Below are 22,140 nucleotides of genomic sequence, written 5' to 3'. Positions count from 1 at the left end.
TAGCTTTTCCATATTTACTTTCAAATTTATTATAAGTTATAAACTTTAAAAGACTATTCAGGGATCCCTGGGTGGCGCAGCAGTTTGGCGCCTGCCTTTGGCCCAGGGCGCGATCCTGGAGACCCGGGATGAATCCCACGTCGGGCTCCCGGTGCATGGAGCCTACTTCTCCCTCTGCCTGTGTCTCTGCCTCTCTCTCTCTCTCTCTGTGACTATCATAAATAAATAAAAATTAAAAAAAAAATAAAAGACTATTCAGATAACTGAATTCCCACACTCACACCAAAAAGAAAAGAATATAGGGTGGGGAGAGCATGAGGAGGAAAATGATCTCTCACAGGTGTTCTTTGCAAATGAAAATGCTACAGTAAGTTACTGCATTTGGCCTTTCTCCCAGGTTTCCAGGTCTTAAGTAAGGAAGTCACTATCAAGTCCCTATCAAAGCAGGATGAAAAAGATTGAAGGCACATTAGCAAAGGCCCAGAAGTGACAGAGGCAGAGCACAGCCACATTCACCAACTGCTGTACTGTTCAGGATGTGGAAGTGTTGGTTGACAACAGGGCTGCGACAACACAACAGGAGACTGAGAAGCCATGTGTGTAAAGAGCCTCCTATGCTGCCTCTGGAGCTTGGACTTTATACTAAAGCAACTGGGAGCTATTTAAGTTTTCATTAGGGGAATAATACTATCAGCTCTGTGCTCTAGAAAGATCCCCCAGGCTGCTGTGTAGACAACAAGGTAGATGGAGCAATATTGGAGGAAAGAAAACCAACTGGGAGGCAACTGCAGTAATCTAAAGGAAGATGAAGTTGTTATGAACAAAGTTTATGACAGTGAGGATGGAGAGAAGCAGCTGGCTGTGAGAGATATTAAGGAGGTCGAAGCTGCCAGACTTGGTGATTGATTGGGCAACAATGAGGTTGAGGCATTAAAATGACATGCAAGTTTCTCCCTCAGGCAACAGGATAAATAATGGTGCCTGAGTTTCCTTTGGAACATCTAGGGGTGATATCCACTACACAGATTGATATACAGATCGAGGGCTCAGCAGAATGACCTGGGTTAGAGAGAAAGACCCCTATAGAAGATGCATTTCTTCCGCATTTCTATAGCAAGCTGGATCTATTTCTATGGTATTAATCACATCATTGCAATTATATGTTTACTCTCCTTTCCTCTACCAGGCTGTATATTCACTGACAGCAGGGATCATTTGTATTCATCTTTCCATCTCTAGCGCTCAGCAAATGATTAAAAGAATATTTATCAGGCCCTGTATTTACATGCATCAATTGACTTAATTCTCCAAACAACTGATGAGGTAGTAGTATTATTATCCCCACATCACAGATGAGGAAACTGAAGCTGAGAATCAGTAAATAAATTTACAGAGCCCTCGCTACTAAAACGGACCCTAAATATAGATTGTCACTTTAGGGGCATGGTAGGTACTTAGTATCTGTTTATTTAAATAAACTGACCTGAGAACTATATGGAAAATGTTTTACCTAAAGAAATGGAGGACAGGGAATACAGGGGCATTCAGGTACCAGTTAAAATACCACCTACTGGTAAAATCTTCTCTAGCCCACTTGATTAAGTCAAATTCCTTTAATAAGCCCCCAGATATTTTCCTTTATAGTATTCTGTAATTGTATGTTTCTTTACAGAGTTTTCTATTTCTTTTCCCCACTGTTTTTCCCATCGTAATATTCTAATCTTCATATACCTAGTGCCTGGCAGTGAATCTGGAGCATGGGAAAAAAAAAAATTCTGTCTGACTTCTGCTCAGTCTTCTTTCCTGGTTAGACTTTTGAGATTTCACAGGGCCAGGCCATACCCATTATATCTTATGACAAGGTTTCTCAACCTTGGGACTACTGACATTTTGAACTGGATAATTCTTTCTGTGGGGGGCTGTCTTTGTGCACTGCAGGATGTTTAGAAGCATCCCTGGCCTCTATACACTAAATTCCAGTAGCACTGATGCCCCAAGTCATGAGAATCAAAAATGTCTCCAGTCATTGCCAGACATTTCCTGTGGATGGAGGTGGAAATCCAAATTACCTCAGGGGAACAACTGTCTCAGGGGCTGAAGTGAAAGAGGACAAAAGAAAGCTAAGAAGATTCACCTTAGGAGGTATAGAGAATCCTCCTTCAGCAACTCCTGCTGCCCAGGCCATGCACAAATTGGTGACTGGTTATTTCCCTTAACTTCAAATTCTCTTGAATCTTTTATTCTAGGTACATTCGTGTTTCTATTCGTCATGTGCCAACCATTTGGCTTTCCTCAGTGTTTTCCCTTCAACTTCAGAACAATTGTGTTCTCTTACACTGAGGCACTGAGTTATGTATTGATCCAATGTCAAGCTCTCTCCCTTCTCCCTTCTCTCTTCTCTCTCTCTCTCTCTCTCTCTCTATCCCTCCCTTTCTCTCAATTTCTCTCTCCTTTACCCCTTGGTTGCTAGTTACTAACATTGGCTAAGGTCTTTTTGTTGAGTCTGCAATTCTCTGTACTCATTAAATAATGCCACCTAATCACTGCGTCATAAACCACGCAAAAACTCAGGGGCTGAAAACAGCAATCATTTTTTTTTTCATAGAACTGAGGGTCAACAGAAGGTTGGCTGCTCTAAGCTGTATTATCAGGAGTCATTTGGCTCTGCTCCATATCTCATCATCCCAGGAGAACAAGATTAACCAAAATGTGTTCTTATCACGGTGAAGGTAGAGTGGAGCAAACCCAATTGAACAAAGGCTTTTCAAGTCTTCAGTCATGTCACGCCTGCTAAGATGCCATTGACCAAAGCAAATTGTGTGGGCCAAGTCACATAAGGAAGAGAAGAAACTGTAAATTCACATAGCTAAGGGTGTGGTTACAAAGAGGGAGGTAAAACTGGGGCCGCAATAACCTATGCCATGCTCCATTTTAATTGTCATTATTTCCAATCTTTTTATCAATCCCCTGAGTCTCATAACTGTACTTTTAAGAGTGGGCCTGCTTGTGCCAGCAAATGTGGTAATAAAATAATGACCCAGTGCTCAGACACTAGGCCTCGCTTATTAATATTCGATGCAAGTGCTAAAGATCTACCAATCAACTCTTAATTTATAAATAGGACAGATTTGTTCCCTGATACTGCTGTGTAATTTCACTCAATTTTCAGAATAGATAGTGCTTTACTCCTACACAAGAGATATAATTATCACCATTTTTTTTAAGACTTTGATTGCACATTTTGCCTTCTCAAATTAGTCACTTCCTACGAATGGGAAGATTAGGAATAGTCAGAATATATAATACTAATCAAACACATAAGGACCAGAATAGAGTGTTTCATGTAAAATGTCCCTTTATTAAATAGAGGAGGTTGACAATACACACAGCACTGAAAGGGGGAAGAAAATGAAATCCCTTTGGAAAGATTGGTAAGACACATAGTTATGCCATATGATCATGGTTGTGACACAATGTGCCTGAATATTAATTATATTAAGACACTTAAAACAGAATGGCTTATTTCTTTCCAGATTTAGGCCCTTTTGCTTATGGGACTCTGGATTATCTAAGTTGAAATCCTCATCTGCTGTCCTGAATTTTGAAGTTGGAAAAAACTAGCCAGTTGGGCCCATTCCCAATCTAGTGGTCCCTGTGTGCAATCAGGCATGTGCCTGGTAACTCGGCTGCCCACCTGCCCCAGCAAGAGCAATGGAAGGACTGCAATTAGCAACTACGGGGCTCTGGCCCTCCTGCATTTTTTCTTAAGCATTATCAAATTCCCAATATACCACTAGCTCTATGGCAAATCCTGCTTCTTTAACATCTCCATTTCCCTGCATCCCAGACACATAAAATTGATTGTGTTCAAACAAAACTCATGAACTTCCCAGTCAACTTGATCTTCCTTCTGTGTTACCTGTTTCAATAACTAGGTCTACCTACCTTCCTATTGCTCAAGGGTAACATTTGTCAATGAGTCCTTTTCCCTTAACCTCTACCTATATCTGATCTACTCCAAATAGATTTGATTATATTTTCTAAGTATTTCATGATCACCCCTCCCTCTCCATTCCATTGCCATCATTTTAGTACAAATCACTATAAACTTCACAGGGGAACTATAGTACCTTGCACTAAATCTTTTCCACTCACCATTTTGCAGGCTGAGGTGTCAAAGACAAACACTCTACAAAGCCTTTCCACTACTCATAGGATACCATTCAAAATCTTCCATCTAAACTTTTGGCTTTTTTTTTTATGATGTAACTGTGGTGATAGTGAAAGAAAGCAATTTACTAAAGAAATTTATGGTGACATAAATAGCTCCATTGGTCCCTATCAATCAAAAGCTCACTGTCCCAAGATGCCCGCCTCTCCTCAGAGGAAAAAGCTACTTTTTATGCTATCTTCTCAATACGTACTGATTGGCAGAAAAGGCATTTGGAGTTCCTCCGGAAATTTTAAGAGACAGATACTCAAGTCCACCTGCCATTACAGTGTCTACACATAATTGGTACCTAATGAATACGAATTTTTTAATTAATTAAAAGCACTATAAAAAAGAATTACCAACTTTACGTTATGGAAAAGGAAATTAAGGTCAGTTAAGAGACTTGCCAAAAACTAGAGAGTTTGCACATAGCTCAACCGGGTTTGCATCCTACTTTGTCTGTTTGTAGATCTTAGGCAGCGTCTGCAAGGTTCACTGAGTCCATACAAATATCCTCCAGCTCTGTTCTCCTTGATACTGCCCCAGAGTTAGTTGGTAGGTGGAATTAACAAGTGGATTGTATCTGGACATCATGGAGCCAACAGTATTGGAAATTAAGAAAATTTAAAAAGTAAAAAAAAAAAAAAGAAAGAAAATTTAAAAAGTAACTTCAAAAAAACAAATTTGAAGATAATTCAACAAGCATCTGCTAGAAGCTGGGAATACCAAGTTGAAGAAGACAGTGGTCTGGACCCTCCAGAGTTCACATTGTTGTAGAGAAAACAGGCATGCAAACAAATGACTATGATAAAATACCATAGGGGAGTTAAGTAATATAATGAACAAATAAAGTTCCATCCTCTGGGAAGTAGGGGAACTTTAAAAATCTGACCTGAAAATATCAGAAATCCTATAGCTCTCTTAGGTAAGAGATTGTCTAAATCAGACTAATCTTGGGTAAGTTGTGAGGTTTTAAAGAGAAGTGAAGAATTAACTCATGACTTCCATTACAACCAAACAAGATAACTTGGTAATTCAGCAAATAAGCTCTGTTCTACTACTTAGTAGATACATAACTTTGAATAAGGAGCACTTTTTAACCTCAGCTTTCTCATCTCTTAGTAATTGTTTTTTTTTTTTTATTGGAGTTCAATTTGCCAACATAGAGCATAACACCCAGTGCTCATCCCGCCAAGTGCCCCCCTCAGTGCCCATCACCCAGTCACCCCAACCCCCTGCCCACCTCCCCTTCCATTACTTTTGTTCATTTCCCAGAGTTAGGTGTCTCTCATGTTTTGTCACCTTCACTGATATTTTCACTCATTTTCTCTCCTTTCCCTTTATTCCCTTTCACTAATTTTTATATTCCCCAAATGAATGAGACCATATAATGTTTGTCCTTTTCCAACTGACTTATTTCACTCAGCATAATACCCTCCAGGTCCCTCCACGTCGAAGCAAATGGTGGGTATTTGTCGTTTCTAATGGCTGAGTAATATTCCATTGTATACATAGACCACAGCTTCTCTATCCATTCATCTTTCGATGGACACCGAGGCTCCTTCCACAGTTTGGCTATTGTGGACATTGCTGCTAGAAACATCGGGGTGCAGTGTACTGGCATTTCACTGCATCTGTATCTTTGAAGTAAATCCCCAGGAGTGCAATTCCTGGGTCAAATGGTATCTCTATCTTTAACTCTTTGAGGAACCTCCACACAGTTTTCCAGAGTGGCTGTACCAGTTCACATTCCCACCAACAGTAATTGGAAAAAAATAAAGATAAATAACTCATAGAATATTTTTGAGACTTAAAGTATAATAATAATCAACTTTCAAAGAGTTTTTGCTGTGTGCCAGAGAGCTTTTGGTACATTAGCTCATTTAATTTTTGTAAAGATCCTATGTGAGAAATACTATTATCGCCATTTTACAGATGAGAAAACTGAGGAACAGTGAATTAAGTGATTTGCCCAAAGTCATATAGCTAGTAGGTGGCATGCCCAAGTAGTCTAGCTCCAGAGCCTGCATTCTTCAATTACTTGTCCATTTTTAATTTACTTCTTGAATTAGATGATGCCTCTCAAGCTTTGGGCATTGGCCATGTCACATGAATTGAATCAGCTTAGCTTTATTTTTTTTTAATTTTTTTAAAATTTTTACTTATTTATGATAGTCACAGAGAGAGAGAGAGAGAGAGAGAGAGAGAGAGGCAGAGACACAGGCAGAGGGAGAAGCAGGCTCCATGCACCGGGAGCCCGACATGGGATTCGATCCCGGGTCTCCAGGATCACGCCCTGGGCCAAAGGCAGGTGCCAAACCACTGCACCACCCAGGGATCCCCAGCTTAGCTTTATAATATATATTTAAAATATTGAGCCCATGTGTCTTTTACTCTTCTCCTGCAACCATTTGTCCATTAGACAATGGGGAAGGGGAAAGGGAAGAATAGCACCCTGAAAGGAAATAGGTGAATTCTATCCAGGACAGAAGAGTAAACAAATAGAAGTGGGACAGGAGAGACAAAGGTGGGAGAAAAATCACTTACCCATTCCAAAGCAAAACCCAAGTTGGGAGGAGCAAGGAAAGAATCAGAGAATTTGATATGAAGGCTGAAAACAGGGACTTGATCTCCTCCCTGTCTAAAACTCTGAAGTGACACTGTCATTGACAGAATAGAAATGGCTAAGAGTTCTGGTTAGGCAGAAGAACAGCCCAAGTTCATGGCCTGAGCCTGCCTTGCCTTCTACATGATGTGGAAGGAATCCTAAATTCTACATGCTCCATGGGCAAGTGAAATTCAAATTTAACTAAGGCATCCCATATCTTATCTGGCAACCCTAATCTCCATGTAAAATTTTGGGGGGAGAAGCTATGCCTCTTAGAAAGCAAGTCACGGCTCTGTAATGGAACCTCTGAAGCAAAATAATCCCCCATTGAGTCTTTTGTCCTTTCACACATGGAGACAAAATTGGGCAAGAAATAGACAGTAACTTCAGACTAGGGAGGGAAATGGTTAGATCAGCCATGCTACACTATTTTCAAAGAACTACAAGCAGATATTATAAATATTTGAAAAACCTTGAGAAAAGTTTTATTTTTTTTCTGAGAAAACTCTTAGATCAAAATCACAGTCTCCTTAGTAATATAAAAGATAAAACGATGAAATATGGCATCATATAAAAGACTACAAAAACTTTTTAGCAAAAAGTCAAAAATCTTCAGATAAGCTATTTGAATGTTGCTTCTATTACTGCCATTTTCCACCTAAGTCAGATACTCAGTAATAGGGTTTCTTTGAATTTATTATCCTAAAGCACAAGTTACTATTAATATAACCAATATTAAGGGCAATATATGAGCACCTGGGTGGCTCACGGGGTTGAGCATCTGCCTTTGGCTCAGGGTGTGATCCCAGGGTCCTGGGATCAAGTTCCACATCAGGCTCCCTGCAGTGAACCTGCTTCACCATCTGCCTGTGTCTCTGCCTCTTTCTGTGTCTCTTATGAATAAATAAATAAAATCTTTTTTTTTTAAAGGCAATATAGTATAATGGTTAAGAGCACAGATTTGGGAGTCAGATTTGTTTTTTATCTTGCTTCTTCCATATTGCCATAACTGAAAAGCTACTGAACTTTTATCAAACTTGGTTTGAAACATGGATTAAATAATTTCTAACTTGGGCACCTGGGTGGCTCACTCAGTTAAGCATCTGCCTTCAGCTCAGGTCATGATCCCAGGGTTCTGGGATAGAATTCCGCATGGTCGGGCTTCCTGCTCTATAGAGAGCCTGTTTTCTCTCTCTCTCTCTCTCTCTCTCTCTGCCCCCCCCCCCCGCTCATGCTCTCTCTCTCTCTCTTTTGCGTGTACACATGCTCTCTCTCAAATAAATAAATAAAATCTTTTATTTATAAGTAAATAAATAAATCCTAATTCATGTGGTTATTATGAGGAATAAATGAGCTACTATAGGTATATTGTAGATATACTGGCATGTATAGTAAGTGCTCAATAAGTGATGACTCTCTACCTATCTAAATCTAGACCTAGATATATACATAATATAGATATAGAGATGTACATATGTGTATGTATAACATTTATATATACTTGATCTTTTTGTAAGGGTTAATTATTGGTTGTTTTTCCCACTTCACTGGCCAATTGAAAAAGAAAATCAATCCAGGAAGGAGTATTAAATGAGATAGAGGGGGGAGGTAATGAGCAGTCCTCACACATATTATTCTTAGAAGATGCCTGAAGCTCCAGGTTATGGGTGAATAAATTAGTCCATATAAAACCTTCTTCACCCAGAGAAAAGTTGGTTCTGATCTAAATGCCAAGGATTCACAGGGCTCATCTTATTTCAGGCTTTACATTTCATCTTAATGCTTCAATCTCCAGGACCCTGTCACACAGAATACTGGAGGTGGGAAGATTCAGAAAGGAACCTGCTATAAGCCCTTCACCTCTAGAGACAGGAATCGGGTCCCTTCCTCTAAGTTCCACCAGGAAGTTATTAGTTGAGCAAGAACAAGATCTCAGAGTTTTGAACCCAAACCATGGCCCTTTCGCCTAATCCTGGTACCTCCCCAAGGGCATAGGGTTAGTGTGTGGAGAAGGGACCTGCATGACCCATCTCCTCTTGAGGGATCAGGGCCATTCACTATTGTAGCCCTCAGGGCTTCATGCTTACTTTAGGCTTCTTTGTTCCCACTCTATGCATTCTCAATGAGAGAGTTTATTAATCCCCACTTCTACAGTAACAGCAACCAAACCAGTACTCCAGCTCAGGTAGTCTACTAAGCTACACATTGATGTATCGACCTGCATGTCCCATAGGCAAGAAAACTACGTTCAGTGTGAAAATTAGAACTGTCCCTCCCACTCCTGCTTCTCTTCCTGTGTTTACTACCTTGTGTAAGGCAGCAGCAGTGACCTTGTGAAGCATTCTTGATGTGACCCATATTTAAATGAGATTGACTCTTTCTAAAATTCAAATTGATCACAAACTCATGAGAAAAATAAATCCTTCAATAATCCCCACTAACTTCAATATATATTCCAGACTTTTTAGAATCCTTTGGCTCTCCTTCCACTACCCCTCATCATGCTCTGGTGAGTTGCCTCAATTGTTCCCACTGTCTCCATTGTACAGCTCTATCCAGGTAGTAAATCACAAGGTTCTGTGGCATCTACTTACCTGGCAATTTCTTCAGAGCCAGGAATACTGCCTGACATATGTTTAGTGACAATCATTATTTATTAGTTGAATGAATAAATGAATGAATGAAAGTCAAAGTCTTATTGCTTATAAAATCTTGAACAAGGTAATCATTTAACCACTCTTTGTCTTAAGGCCTTCATCTCTAAAGTGACATTATACCCCTTGTACCAAGTCATTATGAATATTAAAGGAAGCCATATATGTAAATGCACTTTGTAACAAAGTACAATATAGTATCAGTTACATCAACTTTGGTACTTTGTAAGTTTATTGTACGGTTTAAGACTGCCAAAAAAAAGATGCCAGAAAATTTTCTCAGAATCTATTTAACTCCAAATAATAAGCCCTTGAAAATATGTTATTGAACAAAATTTGAAGACAAAGTCATAAGTGCCCAGTGTCATCAGTATCCTTAATTATGGAGTTATAAGAAGTGGATGAACTGTCAAGGTTATAAGAGCCAATCTCTTCCCACTTCTCCACTCTATTTACATAGTAGAGCTCTCATGTACTTGTAGTTTGGTAGGGGGAGAGAAGTGGTAAATGTACAAAGTATTATAACAAAGTCCACTCTTATATAATTATAACTTAAGTTAATTACACTGACATTTCTCAGCAAGGATTAAGTAAGTCAGAAGGAGAAAAAAAAGCGTATGAGAAAATAAAAAGCAAGGGTTGGACTACAAGAGCATCTCTTTTGTCTTTCATTCAGGAGTGTAATTAAATTAAGTAGGATTGATTGAGTGTCAAACATCTGTGGGAGTCATTTCCTAACTTCATTAATGCTATTGTGCCTGAAGAAGCCTCAGTGGTAATTTCTCTCACAAGTATCTAATGAGAGTCTAGTGATGTGATATGAAAGCATTACACCGAGCTGCTGTGCCCTACGCCACCGCCTTATCTGTATGTGAGGAATTTATTAGAAATGCCGGCCTGGCAACAGCAAAGCTACATTATCCACCTCAGCAGTGGGAGCAGGACAGCAGGCAGCAGTGAGCTGGGGTAATGGAGTCATAAAGTTGAGAGTTTAGACAGCAAGCATAACAGAATAAAAACAGGACTGCTAAGAAGAACTAAATGGTCATAAAAAAGATCATATATAATGAGGTACAGCAGATAATGAGGTGCATTTATATGAAAAACACTAAATAAAAATTATGACTGCTTCCTCTTTAACCCCATAACCATCAGAGCTTCTCCCAGCAGCTAGATTTGCAAAGTAAACTAAGGAGTATAAATTAATTGAAAGGAAAAAAATACATATGTTGGCCAGCTTAGTTCATTATTATAAGCATTGCTGAATGCACAGGGCACCCCAATAGAATATGAGCCACTGGGCAAAACATTATGAAAGATCTATAACTCCTATCCTTTCTGTAGAATTATGATTTTAAAAGGTTATAATACTATTATAATTATAAAGTAATTAAATGGGAGATAAAGATAAGGCTAGTTGTTTCATTCGTTTTACCATTGTGGTTAGAAGTTACCTGCTCCCAAGCTTTGTTCATTTATTCATTTATCAGTTAATGAAACTTTCCTGTGTGTTGGAAGTTCTAGCCAGCTCGAAGGCTGCCAAGTTGCACAATAACAGTCCCTGCCTTTGAGGAGCTTTTAGTCTGGTACAGAAAACTTCCAAGAAATCAAATCAGCAAAATAAAAATTTAAGTGGAAAAACAGAGATGAGCACTGAATCCCATGGAAATGCAAAGGGGACAACACTTGGCAGGGCTGAGAGTATTAAAAAATGAATAGAAATTGGGTGGATTCAGGGTGCAAAGAGAGATGAAAGAGAAGAAAAAGGGAGGATTACAGAGTTTCAATCTGAGCAAACAACATTTACAAAAACACTTAAGCTATGAGATGACAAATTTAAAGAAGGACTCGGAAAAGAAGGCTGATATGATCTGAGGGCAGAGAGGCTGGGTTGAGGCCATGATGTGGGGCTAAGATGTTATCCTGCACACGAGCAATGGGGACAATTGAGGACTGTTTGCACATAAGTGTCCTCATTTACCGCTGCCACAAGAACATTTAAATATAACTTTCCACTACTGAATTCTTTCCCTACTATGATTCTTATTGAGAAAACTAAGTCTGAAAGACACAATATATAATTTTTTGAAATGACTAACTTAAATTCACACAGTTAATTTTCCATTGTAAGGGGTGCCTATCTTTCAACATATCATATGCTTCAATGGCAAGGTAGTCTATACTTGACCGAACTAACTGGAAATTTACCAATTTCACTGAATTCTAAGTAATCTCTCGGCACCAAATCTTGTTCTTTTTAATGTATCAATAGATGGTGCTGAAAGGAACAAAGCTGCTCTGAAGTTTTATGAAGTTATGTTCATTTAATATTTCACCCTACTTATAAATGGGAGTTTTGACCCAATCAAAGGGGATATTGTAATGCGAAATTAACTTATCCTCAAATTATCATCTGAAAGGGATTTAATAATCATATTAATATCTTTAAAAGCACCTTAAAAATTTAGTAGCATTACACTACTTGTATTGTGATACAGTGTTTATATTTCTGGCCATTGTTTGTGTCAAGCTTCCACTGTAAGTAGCTGTTAAGATCTGGAGAATTGACATGAGCTATGATTGACCCAACCCTGCTCATTAATAATCCATCTTGCAAGATGGTTCTACTGCAATGATTTGTCCTGGAGTAATAGCTCAGCAAAATTTGCTGCCTTAGAAAGCTAACATATATGTGGTCAACTTAAGAAGACTGTGAGCATCTTGAGGATAGAAATGATCACATTCATCACTCTTTGGCTTGACAGAGGCTCAGCAAATATGTTAGAGTATTCAACATGATGACATGTCATCCCCATCTATATTATCCTCTACTGGGGGTCGGGGAGGCACTGTGGAGAGACTACATTTCCCAGAGTTCCTTTCCTCATATTATTCTAGGCTAGTATCTGTCAGGGAGAGGAATCTGCGTGTCCTGGCAAACTAAAAAGAAGCCGTTATTCTGGCAGCTGTGGAAGAAGAACCTGCTTGAGAATCTTCTAGTTTGGTGTAGACACCATGAATAGTGGCTTCCCTGATTTTTGTGCCCCCAGCCTATCTAACAACTATGAGAGCCTCTGTTTTCCTGCATTAAAACCCTCTCCACTTGGAATATTTAAAGTGGCTTCTGTTTTCCTCACCTAAGCCTGCCTGTAATGAGCTCAGGAGTGGAGAAAAGGAAAAAAAAAAAAAAAAAAAAAAAAGACAGCAAAAAAGGAAAAGGAGAAAGGAGGGGGAAAGAAAGGAACAGATGCATGAAATCGCTTCTTTGGCTTTATAGGGCAAAGGGTGAGCTTCGCTCTTACTTCTATGTGCACACTCTATCTCCTCAGGAGAGGAGTGTGATTCTCCTATATTTTGGAAATGTTAAAATGTCAGGAGCTGAGTCCAAGCCAGTCTTCCTCAGCATCCATGGATGCCAATAATGTAAACTGCTGAAGGAGAGCATCATAAGAAATCACTATTAATTCTCTAAATTGGAAGATGTGAATATGTTGTGGTATGAATAATCAGAGCTGACACAATCAGAAGAGCCAATCAGAAGAAAGACTGTACAACAGTGAGAGCGTGTCCATGATTACACAAGGAACTTTTGGGGAAAGATCCACATCAGTGAAAAAGACAAAGAAACTGTTCTTTTGAAGATTTTCTACTCTGGGAAAGAATAGGTACTACAAGTGAGCAAACTAAAGCAATGAAGGCTTCTGTGAATCAAATCCCTAACTTCTTTCACTATTCATAAGCCAAATGTTAGGGAAATAAAAAGCAGAATATGTCTGAGGCATATGTTAAACAAAGGAAGGTGTTAAACATACAGATTTTGACATATTTAAATCTGAACTAAAACAATTACTGCTTGTAACACATCCAATTTCTGAAACTACTAAATTCAGTATGACAATCTCTTCATGTATGTGTATGTATTCATCTGCCATGAAGACATGGAAAATTTTCTTAAAAAATTTTTTAGCTATTCAAACATATTCACTGATCCACAAAATGTAACCAATCCTTCCCATACTCATTGTTGTCAATGAAGTGACAACAACTGTTAGTAATTTAAGCCAAATAGCAACAGTTTGTAAAATCATCTTTAGACAGTGTTTACTAAGAAAGCAATGACTTTTCAGCTGAATCTCTTGGAACTTGAGTGGTGGCCTTGTGCTAATTTACTTGGCTATGTACATGTTTCCCAACCCAAACTTCTTTCCCCAAAACTCCTCCTTTCAGTCACCTGGAGTTGCAGTTCTGGGTGCCTGAGTGGTTCAGTCAGTTAAGCATCTGATGTTAGTTCAGACCATGATCTCAGGGTTCTGGGACTGAGCCCACATTTCAGCCTTCCACTTATTAGAAAGTCTGCTTCTCCCTCTGCCTCTCCCCCCACTCATGCTCTCTCAAATAAATAAAATCTTACTTAAAAAAAAAGAAAACCTAGAGTTTTTGTTTGATTATTTTGCACATTCAATCTAAACAAAAGAGCATAGAATTTCTAGCACCTTTCCCTTCTTTTCTCATTCCTGCAATACTCTGCAAACTGATTTTCCCCTTCAGTTAAAATTATTTAACAAACCTGTAGAAAGTTTCTGACATATAATAGATCTTCAGTAATGTTAGCTTTCTTATCCACCTTTCCTTTCATCTCTCTGGTCTAAACTCTCAATCATCTAAGGCACAATTCTGATCAGATTATCCCCCCCCCCCACTTAAAAATCTCCAGAGCACCAGTTTCCTGAAGCATGGCCCACTCAGGCAGCATTTAAAGGTGTCTGGTTCACATTCACCTTTTCAATTTTCTCTCACTGCTATCTTATATACAACCCTTATGCCTAGCCAACTAAACCATTACCCAATGACATACACAAATATATCTGAGCTCCAGCCCTCACCAGGCAAGCCTCCACTGGAAATAATTAAGCAACCAGTTAGTTAATTGAAAAATACCAGAGATTGAAGCTAATTATCTTAATGTCAAATGGACAGCCTTGAGTATTTAACTTAACTCTAAGACGAAAAACATCAACAATGAATATATTACTTTCTCATTCCCCAACAAGGCAGAGTATTTACTATCTATGCCATGGACCAGCAAATTATGGTCCACAGACCAAATCTGTCCCATGTTGTTTTTGTATAGCATTCTAGCTAAGAATGGGTTTTATATTTTTAAATTGTTGAAAAAAATCAAATGAAGTATCATAGTATGTCATGCTGCATGAACATCATTTGAACCTCAAATTCCAGTGTCCATAAATAAGGTTTTATTGAAACATAGTCATGATCATTCATCTACATAGCTGCTTTTATGCTACAATGGAGTTGAATAGTTGACACAGAGACCATATGACCCCAAAAATCTAAGATATTTACTATCTGGTCCTTTAAAAAAAATATTTGTTGACCCTTAATCTATACGATGAATTAGGAATTTACTACTTAGTATTAATATTATGCTTTATTTGTGTTTCCTATTCCCAACTTCTCTTAAAGCCTCCCAAGAATAGAAATATTTCTGCAACTTTCCAATACTCTGGCCTACCATAGATGTTGTTTTGGGTTGTTTTTGTTTTTGTTTTTGTTTTTTTACATAGCTGATACTCAATAGATACTTGTTAGTGACTCTGATGCTAGTTCTACAAATAGGTATAGATAAATAGATTTTCCTGAACCAACTAGAGAAACAGACAGCAGTATATATTAACTACAGTCTTAGTTATAAAAGATGATATTTATTCTTTCATTAAAAAAATAGTTGCCATAAGGTAATACTTATGAGTTTTTCCCCAGAAGTACACTCCCATCTCCCTTGTACCTTAAAGTACACTTAGAGGTACCACAATGCCATTTTGTATCTTGGATTATAGTGCCATTTCTTTCACTCAATTCTTTCACTCAAATTCTATTTTGGCCCAACTATGCCTTAAAAAAAAAAAAAAACTGTCGATCTGGGACACAGCTCTTCAAATGGTGAAATTATCAAACCTAAATTGTTTCATGGACAGGGGCATTATATCCTAGATGACACCAAAATAACTTGCAAATTAGGTTGGTTCCATTCAATAGCACAGTGATTCTATGGGATAAAAAAATAAAACTAATCATTTGACTAAATTAACTTCATTCTATCCAGATACTCTACCTAATGATACTGTGTAGAAAGTATATATATCCTGATTATTCAAATGTCCTAATGCCCTCTATCAAATACAATGTGTGTGTGTGTGTGTGTGTGTGTGTGTGTCTGTGCTCTACTTAAGATGACCAAATAGCAAAATTTAATATAAAACATCATCATGAAATACATTGCACATTTTTGGACCCTTGTAGATTTTGCCAATTTTCTTCCCTCTGAATCTCTAAGACCTGTCTGAGCTGTCAACAGTGTTATGTCAATTGTTTACAAAACAAATCTCACTCACAGGGGAGATAGAAGCCTGATTCAGTATTCAGAGAAGCCAAGAAAGAAAAAAAAAATAGATGAAACACTGACAGTTGCAGATTTTCATTTGAAGTAGTGAAATCTAACGAATAAATAGGATGTCAGCACAATCTAAGACTTCTTTTTCTGGCCACAGGTTTATATTAAGAAATACTGGGACAATATTCTTTAGACATGAGAAACATTTTAAATAAAAGGATTCTTGGAATAAGACAAAACTGTTACATGATGGATTGTATAATTTCAGCATCTATTGTAATTTCCCTTTGTTCGTTTCATTGTGTTCTCTTGTCCTTTCTGCATTTCTCAAAAATTTGATAGCAATTTTAATGTGTTCAGACCATGTGTTGTCACTCCAGGTATCTGAAAAGTTTCTAATGATCTCTGTTGATCTTTTCATGTTAGTTGTAAAGAGAGTTATAAACACACAGATCTGACACTTGTTCCCAGAATATCATACACATGATGTTTGGTGGTTGCATTGTCATCAGTGAATCTAATATACAGTTGAGCTGTACAATGTAGTATATTAAAAAAAAAAATTTAAGTTTCTAGTGAGGAGGCAGTTGGTAGAAACTGTTCTTCATTATGTAACTTCATTATACAGCTACCTTGGTCTTGTAAAATATTAAATCTCTTCCTAAACATACTTTCAGAAGAAAGTACTACAGGGTCAGAATAGACGACTATGATTTTTAAATCTCCAGATTCCATTCATCCTACTCTGCTAGTGGCACTCCAGTCTTCATACAGGGACTCATCATTCCTTCATTCATAGACCACATGGATGCTGCAAAGCCAGGTTGTCTTCCATTTTCTGGGGTGACATGGCCCCAGCCTGGTTAGGCACATCATCTCCTTCCCCTGGTGACAGGCATCCATTTATCTATGAGCACACTGCTCCTGCTGAGTCAGTCAGGTCCAAGCAGAGATAGCCTCAGAACCTTAGCCTGAATGGCTGACAGCATACTGGAATTTGCACTTGAATCTGAGAAGATATGAGGCTGATGCTGCACCAGAGAGGCACAGTCTAGCAGTGAATGGAGCCAATGCTAAAAGGCTATATGAAGAAATGAAGAGAGCAAATGCTGTCCTGGTAAAAAGCATCTGAGCCCTGTCTTTCCCAAAGCAACTTTATGCCCAGACTTTTTATTTTTATGTGCCAACAAATACTCTCAAAATCAGTTTGAGTTGGGCATTCTGTCACTTGCTGTTAAAAAAAAAAATCCTGATATGAAAATTGGTGACTCTTGTTTTCCCCTTTATCCCTCATAAGCATAGGGGGTAAAAAACTCTAGCACTTTCTTACACCTCCATTCAGAAATATCAATAGTGTGGAAAGTTTCCAAGAACGCAGGTTAAACAGAGATCTCCATTTCTAAGACATCTCTGATAAGGAATATTGCTAGTTCCCTCCAAGGACTTATACTCAAATTCTCTAAGAGCAGCCACTGTGTGGGAAGAGTATAAATTTGTGTGAAGAGACTAAAAAGAAAGGGAATCTCCAGGAATGATGGTTGGAAATTAATGTTCAGTCATCCTTCACATGTGGGTAGCCAGCCTTGGTGTCAGTCTGGGAGGAGCTATCCCTTTGGTGCTTGAATAAAATATTAAAAAAAAAAGAAAAAAAGAAAGAAAAAAAAGAAAGAAAGAAAGAAAGAAAGAAAGAAAGAAAGAAAGAAAGAAGAAGAAGAAGAAGAAAAAGAAAGAAAGAAAGAAAGAAAGAAAGAAAGAAAGAAAGAAAGAAAGAAAGAAAAAGAAAAAGAAAGAAAGAATTTCCATACAAAAGGATACAAAAGGTAATCAATGGTGGAACTGGTCCACCTACTTCAGTAAATGGAACTATTAACAAAGAAAATACTGGACTGGTCTGGGCTTGGCGAGCAGACTTTGAAAAATGTTAAAAATGTAGGAAACTAGTCTTAAATAACTCTGAAGTTGGACTTCCTTTGAGGAACAAGGCATGATGTTTTCACGTCTGCTTTAAAATAAAGAATATCTAAGATCAGATTTGGAGATCACCATTCAGAAGGGAGGCCCATGGGTCAACAGTGTCAAATCCCAACTCCACATTTTCTTAATCTCCTTGGGTTTATTCTGTATTCAACTTCCCCACCAGTCACCCTTCCTCTAACTTTGAAAGACTCACCTCTAATGGAAGGTCATCTTCCTTCCTGTGTTTCTCAGCTCCTAAATGTGAGATTTTCAAGCCCAGAATCTCAGTTTTGGATATTCTCCATATTTGGGAAACAAACAAACAAACAAACAAACCTTTTCTGGAAAGCTCACCAGAAAGATTTTTAGAATAGGGGTTTGGAAATGTGTGTGCTGAACTTGACCTTCCTGAGCTGAGCAGAGAGGGCTGGTGGTTATCTGTCTCCATTCGGGGAGTGTCAGTGAAGCTCCCAGAGGACAGCAGAGCAGCTGGTGCTGGAGAAGGCTTTGCAACTAGCGGGACTGGAGGGACAGCCAGTACCAGGGTACTCAGCATAGTCTCCACCGAAACTCTGAGGCCATTTACATAAGAAGCTGTCCCCACTGTCCTTTTAACACAAACATGAAAATCCTTATAAAGTGATTTGAAGAAGGGAAGTCTGTTTCCAATTCACATGTAAGAAGTTCTCACCCTGCTTTACAGAGAAACCTGTCTGTCAAAATCACACTTAATTTCAAAGAGCTACTACATTGAAAGATGCTTCCGAAAACTGTGGAATGCACGTGAAAAACACTTTCTGGTCCATGTGGCCAATGTATGAACAGAGCAGATGGAATGTGCTTTCTGGTGACTTAGTACGTTTGAAGACAAAGACTTCACTTGCCCACACCTTAGGTATGTGTTCCAGTCCCAGCCTAATCCTACAGACAGCTGGTCAGACACAGGAAACACTTTATTTTTTAAAATACTTTGATTCACTCACTTTTAAACCAGTTTTTTCCTCATCTACATTTATTAATATTGTTGGGTTAAATCTTTAGAAAGGGCATTCTTTACAAATTCAGATTCAAAATATATTAACTTCCTTGTTTTGCTCTTTATGCCTCATTATATACCATTTTTTATTAAAGCTATCAATATGAAGTATAAATTTATTTCTAAAGAGAGTAAAATATTTTCACTGGCAATAGAAATCTCAAGCATGTAATTAAATACCAACATAACACGCGCACTTAATTTAAATCTTTGGACCATCTGAAAGTATTTTTAATGGAGTAAAATAATCACAATTTACCGTGTTTTGAGTAAAAAAGAAGTTAACATAATTAGAAAATATTAAAGTTCACTAAATTGGGAGATTGAACTTGAAAAAGATGCAAACATTATACTGCTACATATATATGTATCTCTGTAATACAAAAAAGGTGCATAAGATGCACATTATTAATAAATTCTATAAACAAAACATATATATGCTGTAGGAAATTAATCCAACAAGATTCTTTAAGATGGGGACTTGTGTTCTTTTATGCACTATATGCCTCACTTTCAGAAGTTTTGTCAGCACTATTAAAAACAGAACACTTATGAGCCAAAACCAAAAAATCAGCTGGATGTCAACTGTTGAAACTTCTCCCTCTTCGTCAGGAAACCAAACATGTTTTTCCTGCTAATTTACACTTTACTTCACAGTTAAGGGTACCTTAAAAGTGTTAAAGATAACAGTCATTCTGTGATCTGGTTAAACTTGAAAGGGCACCGCCTTTCCTCTCCTTGTGCACAGAGCAAGTTGAGAAAGGCATTCCAAACTAACATATTCATGGAAGCCTTTTATAAGCAAGATTTTACTTCTAACGCTGACCACACTATTTACATAGACTGCAAAGAGAGCCACGTTTCAGTGACGACAGTGAAATATCAGTGTCCGCAAAGGACCAAATAGAGCTAGCTGTGCTAAGGGCTCATCACCTGTCAATCATTAGAGACCCTGGGCCATGGCACCTTGTGATCCAGTGGCATCCAAGACAACTCCTGGACCAATTCCAGCTCTCAGAAACACCTTGCTTCATCTTGTACTCGCCAGCTGCAGAGAGGCTGTTAGAACCTCTGAGGTGTCTCACGAAGTACCAAAGTCTCGTGGCAAACTTGCTCCTCTTGTTCCCAGGCCTGACACACCGAGGCTCGAGGTGAACCCTACAGAGGGAAGACAGAGAGAAACAGGGAGCCAGGGAACTCAAAGGCAACTCATGATCTCTCCTGTGCACATTGTTTTACATCTATAGGCAAAATGGAACGGAAACATTATACAGCCTGGGACTGCCCCAGATTACAATTTCTGGAGAGTGTTCCACATAGTCTTTCTTCCTATTATTTTTCCTTCTTTGAAATAGTAATGTGTTGTCCAGTCCTGGTTTTTCACTATTGTAATCCAAATGTAAGTTTTATTCAGCTATGCATTGGTCTTATTTACCCTATTAAAACATTCCCCTTCTCTTCTCCCATTGCCCCCAGGCTACCCTCCTCTCAAAATACTGTATCGCCATAACCCCCAAATTCCCTTGTAGTTTTCAAGTTTTGAGTTATTTTTTATTGCTCTCTTCACTCTTCTTCACACAACCTCCCACAAACACTGAAATCATGCCGTTTTAATCTACCATTTCCTCTCCACTCGCATAGGCAGCCAGCCCAGGGTCCTCATCAGCCCACATCCGAGTTGCAGTGATGGCTTCTGAGCCAGTTTCTCTGCCTCCAGTCTCTTTTCATCAGATCCCACCTACTCACAGATGCTCTAATGATTTTCCTCTAACTTCATTTTCTTCAGGTCCTTTGCCTGCTCAGCAGTCTGTGGTGCTCCAGTGTCACTTATTATGCACACCCCAAGCCCTCCCTGGCCTTCAGCCCTTTCCACTAATATTACACCCCCAGGATCCCATCCCACCTTCATTTCTCATTACCTCTCACCACAGCCTCTCTGCTCTCCCCAGCAATAGCTGCCTGCTATCTCATATAAGTGATATGCTCATTTTCATCTCCGTATCTTTCCTCATGCCACCGCCCCCCCCCCACACACACACATGCCCAGTGGCCTACAAATTCATTTCTACTCTCTCCATCAGTATCTTGCTTCTCTGCAAAAATCTGCTCATCAATAATCTCTTCAGAAATAATTCCTTACTTAATTGCAACTGAATATGGGATTCCTTTTGTCCTTTATCCCATCAAAACAGAGCAATCCTCTAGAGTTGTTGAGGATGGGGACTTGGGACATAAAGAAATTCAGGGCAATGCATACTGTTTTGTACAAATAGGTTGCCAAATAAACAAATAGTTTGTTCTAAATTCATAGCAAAGAAAATATCTTGCAAATGAAAATGATCAAAGGTCCAAACAAACAAAGGACTCTTACCTATGACAGCTTGTATAAAGGAAATATCCATGTATAATAACAATATCTGCCATTTATTAAGGGCTTTATTTCTGCTAAAGACTTTATATACACTAACTCATTTAACTTTTATTATAAACAAGATAAGCATTGTCATAGTCATGTTACAGAGAAGAAAACTGATAAACAAAATGAAAAAAAAAATTTTTAAAAAGAGAGAGAAACAAAATGACTTGCCTGGGGTCACACTGTCAAGAATAAAGGCAGAATTTGAATCCAGGTTTAGCCTCACTCTAACATCTATTGTCTAAAACTGCATCAGCTACTCCCACAAATTCTTAACAGCTTTCATAGCATTCTGTTCTGACAGTTTCTGGGGGAAAAAATCACATTTGAGCTGACTGATTTCACTTTATCAATTGCCACTCAAAACTGCCTACATCCTATTTCTCTCTTCCTATACAATTCCTCCTCCTTCCTCCACACTAAACCTGCCCCTTACTACAACTAGAAAATTGGAGCCATTACATACAAAGCCCTCCTACTCCCACAACTCACCTTAAAAACTGACTGAACTTGAATGATCCGTCTCTTCTCTCCCATTTCAGTATCCCTCCCCATAAAAGGTCAATCCATTGGACCGATCCACTGGTGGCCTTGGTAACAATTCTCCCTTTTCTTCCTAAAACCTGTCTCCATCATTCAACCTCCAATCTCCTGCATCATTCATATTTTTCTTTCTACCATACCATTTCCACTATTTCCAAATATGCTATGGTTGCTGCCATGATTTTCACAATAACATAATAAATAATTTACTTTTTTGATTCTCATAACCCCATATACTAGTTTAGACATGGCCTCATTTCCTTGTTCCCCTGTATGGTCAAACTCCCTAAGTGGGTTGTTTT

At 38.5% G+C, this 22,140-nt stretch overlaps 1 pseudogene; it reads left to right on the top strand.

Annotated features, from left to right (window-relative positions):
- Positions 1-744: 744 nt before the first annotated feature.
- The window catches only part of LOC144283028 (bifunctional methylenetetrahydrofolate dehydrogenase/cyclohydrolase, mitochondrial pseudogene), a 49,902-nt pseudogene continuing 28,506 nt past the window's right edge, over positions 745-22,140 (top strand).

The sequence above is a fragment of the Canis aureus genome, chromosome 14, assembly GCF_053574225.1.
Source record: "Canis aureus isolate CA01 chromosome 14, VMU_Caureus_v.1.0, whole genome shotgun sequence".
Taxonomy (NCBI): Eukaryota; Metazoa; Chordata; class Mammalia; order Carnivora; family Canidae; genus Canis; species Canis aureus.
The sequence above is the reverse complement of the archived record's forward strand: the minus strand, read 5'-3'. Positions and strand labels throughout refer to the sequence as shown.